The 6,328-nt window shown below is 38.7% G+C and overlaps 1 pseudogene; it reads left to right on the top strand.

The window, feature by feature from the left end:
• The first annotated feature begins 686 nt into the window (after window positions 1-686).
• Window positions 687-6,328, top strand: part of LOC102872903 — a 40,688-nt pseudogene continuing 35,046 nt past the window's right edge.

The raw sequence follows: 6,328 nt of genomic DNA, 5'->3' as shown, positions 1-6,328 counted from the left end.
GGCCTGCTATTTCAGAAGTGGATGGCCAATCCTTCTTCCTAGTCTGTCTTAATCTGAATATTCAGATTGAGAGAAGTATCAGACAGACCAGCGTTTTACAGAAAAGCTATTCTTAATATTTTATTCCATTAGCCTGGGTTTCTGACGGTATGAGGCAAGTTCCTGAAAGGAGATTCCTAAAAGTGAAAATGGCAAATGGTCTGTAGTAAAGAAACAGTCTACTCATTTATGGGAGTGGGAACCCTGGTAATTGTTTTAGGGAGTTGTTCTGCAAACTTAAAGGTTTTACTTCTCCAGCTGTTCAATTCCACAAGCAGTTCCTAAGGAAGAAAACAGACAATGTCTTAGAACTTTAGTCTCAAAAATCCAACAGAAGGTCAGCTATGAATTAGTTCTGACTTAGCAGCAATGAGTGAATAAATGAATATTGATGGGAGAGTGGAAATGTCACATTACAGAAGAGCATGTTAGATGGAAGATACTATTTAAGTAGTCTTCAAAAATACAATCTGATTTAGAATCTTAAAACTATGCACCATGTTAATTATACTTTATTTGCATTAGATTGAGAAAGGCTAAGAGAATACAAATGCAGTATAGGCAAGAACTCTTATTTTAGCAAATATTTTTTTAAAAAAAGAAAAAACAAAATACTGATTTTGAAAAAAAAATACTGATTTTGATCAATGACGAGCTTCTGTGAAGTATATAACTCCTATATGGGTAATATTGTGGCTTGCGTTATATCCTTCTTTACATGTTACTATAAAAAAAAGAAAAAAACACACTTGTAAATCCATTCAAAGTGACATTATAGGTTATTGTTAAATAATTATTCTTAATCAGTTGATAAAAACAAAATAGCAATGATATAACATCTTAGTCCAGTAGCAGTATTATAGTTTAATAGGACAGCAGGAAATAAATATTGGAGAGGATGAAGAGGGATTAGAACTCTCATGCACTGCTGGTGGGATTATAAAATGATACCACCACTATGGAAGCTACCTTTGGCAATCCTTCAAAGGCTTAACATAGAAATCCCATATGATCCAGCTATTTCGCTATTAGGTATATAACCCCGAGGAAATTAAAACTGAGATACGAACAGATATATGTACATCTAAGTTCATAGTAGCATTATTCACAATAACAAGAAAATGGTAACAGCCCAAATGCTCATCAACAAACAAATGAATTGAGAAATGTTGGTACATTCACATAATGGAATACTATGTAGCAATAAGGAAAAAAATTTCATAAAATACTGCATAACTTGGGAGGGTCTAAGAGCATTATGCTGAGTGGACTAACTCAGTCATATAAGGACAATTACTGCATAAAATAGTTGTAAAAATGGAAGGATAACCAGTTAAATGTATGTGAATGTCCAAAGGGGAAGGGAGAAAGGGGGCAGGGGAAAAAAAGAGAAGGAATAGGGGTCACTAAGCATGGTTTAGTGAGAAGTTGTAAGATGAAGGAATAAGAAAAGTTCAATAGGGCTTCAAAGAGAATGGACAATAACAGGCAGAAATAAATGTTGTTGTTGTTGTTGATTGCAGTTGAGTTGAGCACAACTCATAACGACACTATGAGAGAAGACCTGAAGTCTTTCTATAACTAGTGCTGTTTATCAAAGTTCATAGAGTTTACAGAGGCATGTTGTTTAGGAAGTGGATGCCATTCCTGCTTCCAAAGATCAATGATAGGTCATATGAAATACAGTGTATGAACTGTTGCATGAAGGCCAATGTGGATGAAATATTGTGTAGAAGACTGTGTACATGAAACGCAATGTAAACGAATTGTATTCAAACCAATTAAAGAGTATCAAAAGAATGTCTACCTGTGTTTCATTGACCGTGCAAAGTCACTTGACTGTGGGAATCACAACAAATTGTGGCTAACCTTGAGAAGAAAAGTAATCCCAGAACACTTGATTATGCTCATGTGAAATCTATATGTGGACCAGGAAGCAGTCCTCCAAACAGAGCAGGAAAACAGCACATGGTTCAAAATCAAGAAGGGAGAGTGTCAGGAATGACTTCTATCTCCTTACCTTTTCAATCTATATTCAGAACAGATCATCCTGGAGGTTGGGCTTTATGAGGAGGAATGTGGTACCAGGATTAGAGGAAGACTCATTGACAACCAATCTAGATGGCACATCCTTGCTTGCTGAAGCTGATGAGGTCCTGAAGCGCTTGCTGTAGGTCAAGGACCGTATTCTTCAATATGGATTTAAGTTCAACAACAAGAAGACACTTCTCACCACTGAGCCGATTGGCAGCACTTTGATGGCTGGAGAAAAAAATTAGGTTGTTAACAGTTGCACCTTGCTCGGTTCCACAATCTACACTCTTGGCACCAAAAATCAGGAATTCAAAAGATGAATTTTAGGTAAATCTGCTGTCAGGAACCTTTCCAGAGTATTGAGAAGCAACGAGGTCACTTTAGAGACTAAGATGAACCTTATCCAGACCATAGTCTTTACAATTACTTGCAATGTATTAGAAAGCCGAACACTGACCAAGAATGTCAGAGTAAGAATTTGATACCTTTCAGTTGTGGTGCTGGAGAAGAGTCTTGAACATACTGTGAACCACCAAGAAAACAAATAGGTCTGTCTTAGAGATGTTGATAGTAAGTTTCTACTTGGAGGCTAGGATTTTAAAACTCCTTCTCACATATTTTAGGCATGTGGCCAGGAGGAGCCAATTCTTGGAGAAAGGAATCATGTTCAGAAGGGTGGAGGGACAGCACAGAAGAAAGAGACTCCAGATGAGATGGATTAATACAGTAACTAGGGCAATGTGGGTAGGTTTTTCAGAGTCAGTGAGACTGGCTCAGGACAGAGCAGGCTTCAGAGTTTTTTTACATAGTGTTGCTATAAGTCACAGGCCACTCAACTGTACATAACAACAATAATATTTAGCTCAAATGATGCAATTGTAACTCATTCCAGTAAGATCAATATCAGATTAGCCATGAAAATATGGAAATAGAAAATTCCACTAAAGTTTAATCACGTAAACCATGACATAATTTTTGCAATATACTGTATCTCTAAGTCTTTCCAACTCCAAATCTCTTGTGCAAGTTTCTCTGGGTTCAGCAATCTACTGGAAGGGCTTGAGAAGTTCATACAGCTGTTGATAATGTTTTTGTTGTTAAGTGCCATGTAGTCGTAGGTGGCTCCTAGTGACCCTATGAACAAAAGACCTGAACACTTGTATAACTTTCATCATTTCTCCAAGTTCATAGGGTTTCTGGAGGCAAGCTAATTCGGAAGTGGGTGCCACTCCTGCTTCCTCACTTGTTTTAATTGGGAAGTTCCACTAAACACTGTCCACAATGGGTAACCATTATCACATTTGACACATCAGTGTCACGGTGTTTAGCATCACAGCAACCATGAGTTACCTCTGTACAGCAATGCACAGACCAGTGCTATACGGCCTAGAAGGATGTTTAAACAATTAAAACCAGACCTGAGGACTGCGTATTAAAGTCACCCACCTTTGGCTTGGTAGCATCTCTTTCTGTCCACTAGGCCAACTGAGCTCTCTCTATGTTGTTATTGTTAATTGCCGTTGAGTCACAGGTGACTCATAGCAACACTATGAACAAAAGACCTGAACACTTGAATAACGTTCAGCGTTTCTCCAAGTTCATAGAGTTTTCTGAGGCAAAGCTATTTTGGAAGCAGATGCCAATGAGCCAAGGAAAAAGGAGAGAATTCTGGATGGAAGCGTCTTTTATCTGAGTGCTGGCACATAGACCACACCCCCAGAGGATGAATGGTGATTTGAATCATGCCTTTTTAGCAATGCAAGTAAAGTTGAAGTAGCTGAATTAGACTAAAGACAGTGGTCTGGGGAAATAATATGTTAATAAGACCTGCCATATTGCAGGTCACTCACTGGTTTTTCTAGCTATTGTTCTTTATATTTGAAGGATTAATATTCTCCCACAATCAACTACATCATGGAAAAATGTAAGCCAGCTACTTCATTCATTATGTCTTAATTTCCCCCCTTTAGGTAGTCAGTTGCTGATTTGCCCATTCTTATAAAACCAGTACTCTGAGGAAATAAGCATGTCTTGTTCTCTGAAGAATCTTCTATTAGAATTGAAACTCTGTGAGCATTCACAGCTATAGACAGAGGCCTAGTCTTGTGCAAAACATCTACTTAACAGCAATCTACTTTACCTCACAGAATGGAATATTTCTTCCTCAAGTAGTTAGTTTCTGGTCAACACATCCCCAGACATTCATAGTCTAAATGAGCATCAATCACAAACTTAGGTGTCCACACTTCTCTTGCATTTCAGGCCAGCTGGTCTCATCACTGAGCTTTATCTCCTCACATAGGTCAAGTCAACACATCAGGGATCTTCAGGGCTCACTACTCTGAAGGTCGGAAACTCTTCTTCACTTACGTATTTATCATGCTATGTGAACAGTAGTGTGTGCTACCCCCGTATGCCCCAGTAAGCCATCCCAGATGGTCACCACAAGTTAAGCATACTCATCAGCATCCTTTAACTTGAAGTCCTGGAAGAGGTTTTAATAAGCACCAGATTTAGCCTGCTGCAGTGCATTGGCAGAGTCTCTCTTTCTCTACTTGAGTCTTTCAAATGTACCTCTCCTCAGAGTACTAAGTGGGATTTAATATTTACCAGGCTAAGCCTCATGTTCTCTACCAAATTCTGCTACTTACCACACATACTCCTTCAGGACAAATCTTCCCTTTTAGCATATCAAATGAAACACAAGTTCAATGCACAAAACATTTCAGTTTATCAACACTCAGTATATATTAACATAACTATGTAGCAGAATATATCAATACACATCAAGTATGCCAGATTTAGCCAACAACGGGCTGGGAGTCTCTGGTTTCTAGTCAGTCAGCATTTGATGGGTGTGCTTGTATTTAAAAATGTGGTAATGCGGGGCTGAGTCTGCAGCTTGGAGGCTACTGTGAATTGGTTTGACTCGGGAAGATGGTTTCTCACCTCTTGATGAGAGTACCTAATGGAACATTTGGTTGTTCTTTGGCTTTTTTTGTCCACAAGCAGATGTCAGCTGATTGTACTTGCCAGATTTAGCTAACAGTGAGCTATGGGCTGAGAGTCTCTTCTCTGGTTTATAGTAAACCAGCACTTGGCGGGTGAGCCTGTTTTTTCAAAATGTGGTAAGTCCTGTTGCCATCTTGCCTAGTATTAATTGATTTTGGAATGAACAGTCTTTTAAGTGCTAGAGCAGTAGTCTGTTTACTTGTTGTAGTAAAGTAACTCAGAGTTGTTGCCGATTGTAGGTGGTATTTGGTGGAGCTCCCAGATTGATTTCGTTTTGGAAGCAGAAGTGGCATTCACTTCCTAAACCACATTCCTCTGGAAACTCTATGAACATAAAGAAATGATGACAGTTACATAACAGGGTCCAGGTCTTTTGTTCATAGGGTTGCTATGAGTTACACTTGACTCGATGGCCTTTAACCACAACATATGAAATACATTCTTTCTACAATTCACAATAATAATTTCATTTTTATAATATATCTTAACATATGTCCTTCATATTCGTTTTTAAAATATATGCAACATTATTGCATAGAATAGATATTAAAAAGTTATATTCGTCAAGTACGTGCAAATAAATTCATATGCTTTAACACATTTCATCTTAAAGTATTAAGTATATCTTGTCCTTTCTTTTATGGTCTCTTATGTTTAGGAGGAAAATGTTATTCACTCACTCTTTGTCTCTTTAGGTCTCAATAAAATATTAGCTTTCTCCTGCTGCACAATGCATTTGGTCATGTCTTTATCCTCAGTTATTATTTTTTCTTCTTTCCATTTACCTTTTATTGTTGTTGTTATGTGCCATCGAGTCACCTGCAACTCATAGTGACCCCATGTATAGCATCCCTGAGCCCCACTCTATTCTGTGCCAATCTCACTGTCCCTTACACATCTCCCCTGATTACCCCAGTCACTGAATCAATCCACCTCATAGAGGTTCTTCCTCTCTTGTACGGTCCCTCCACCCTCCAAGCATTATAGTTAGCCAAAAATTCTTCACCTTGGGAAGGGACAGGTTCAGCTACTGTGCCACTCTAAATCGTAGGCAGCAGACTAGTCTGGAAGGTGCTTCCTTTTAGTCCATTCCCATTCATTTGGATAGGGTTATATGTTGTTGTTGTCGTTGTTATGTGCCATCGAGTCGCCTGCGACGCATAGCGACCCTATGTACAACAGCCCTAAACTCCGCTCTGTCCTGTGCCAATCGCACTGTCTCTGACACTCCCATCCCAATTAT

This window comes from Elephantulus edwardii, unplaced genomic scaffold, assembly GCF_000299155.1.
Source record: "Elephantulus edwardii isolate Elephantulus edwardi_28Jun2011 unplaced genomic scaffold, EleEdw1.0 scaffold00018, whole genome shotgun sequence".
NCBI classification, from domain to species: Eukaryota; Metazoa; Chordata; class Mammalia; order Macroscelidea; family Macroscelididae; genus Elephantulus; species Elephantulus edwardii.
The sequence above is the reverse complement of the archived record's forward strand: the minus strand, read 5'-3'. Positions and strand labels throughout refer to the sequence as shown.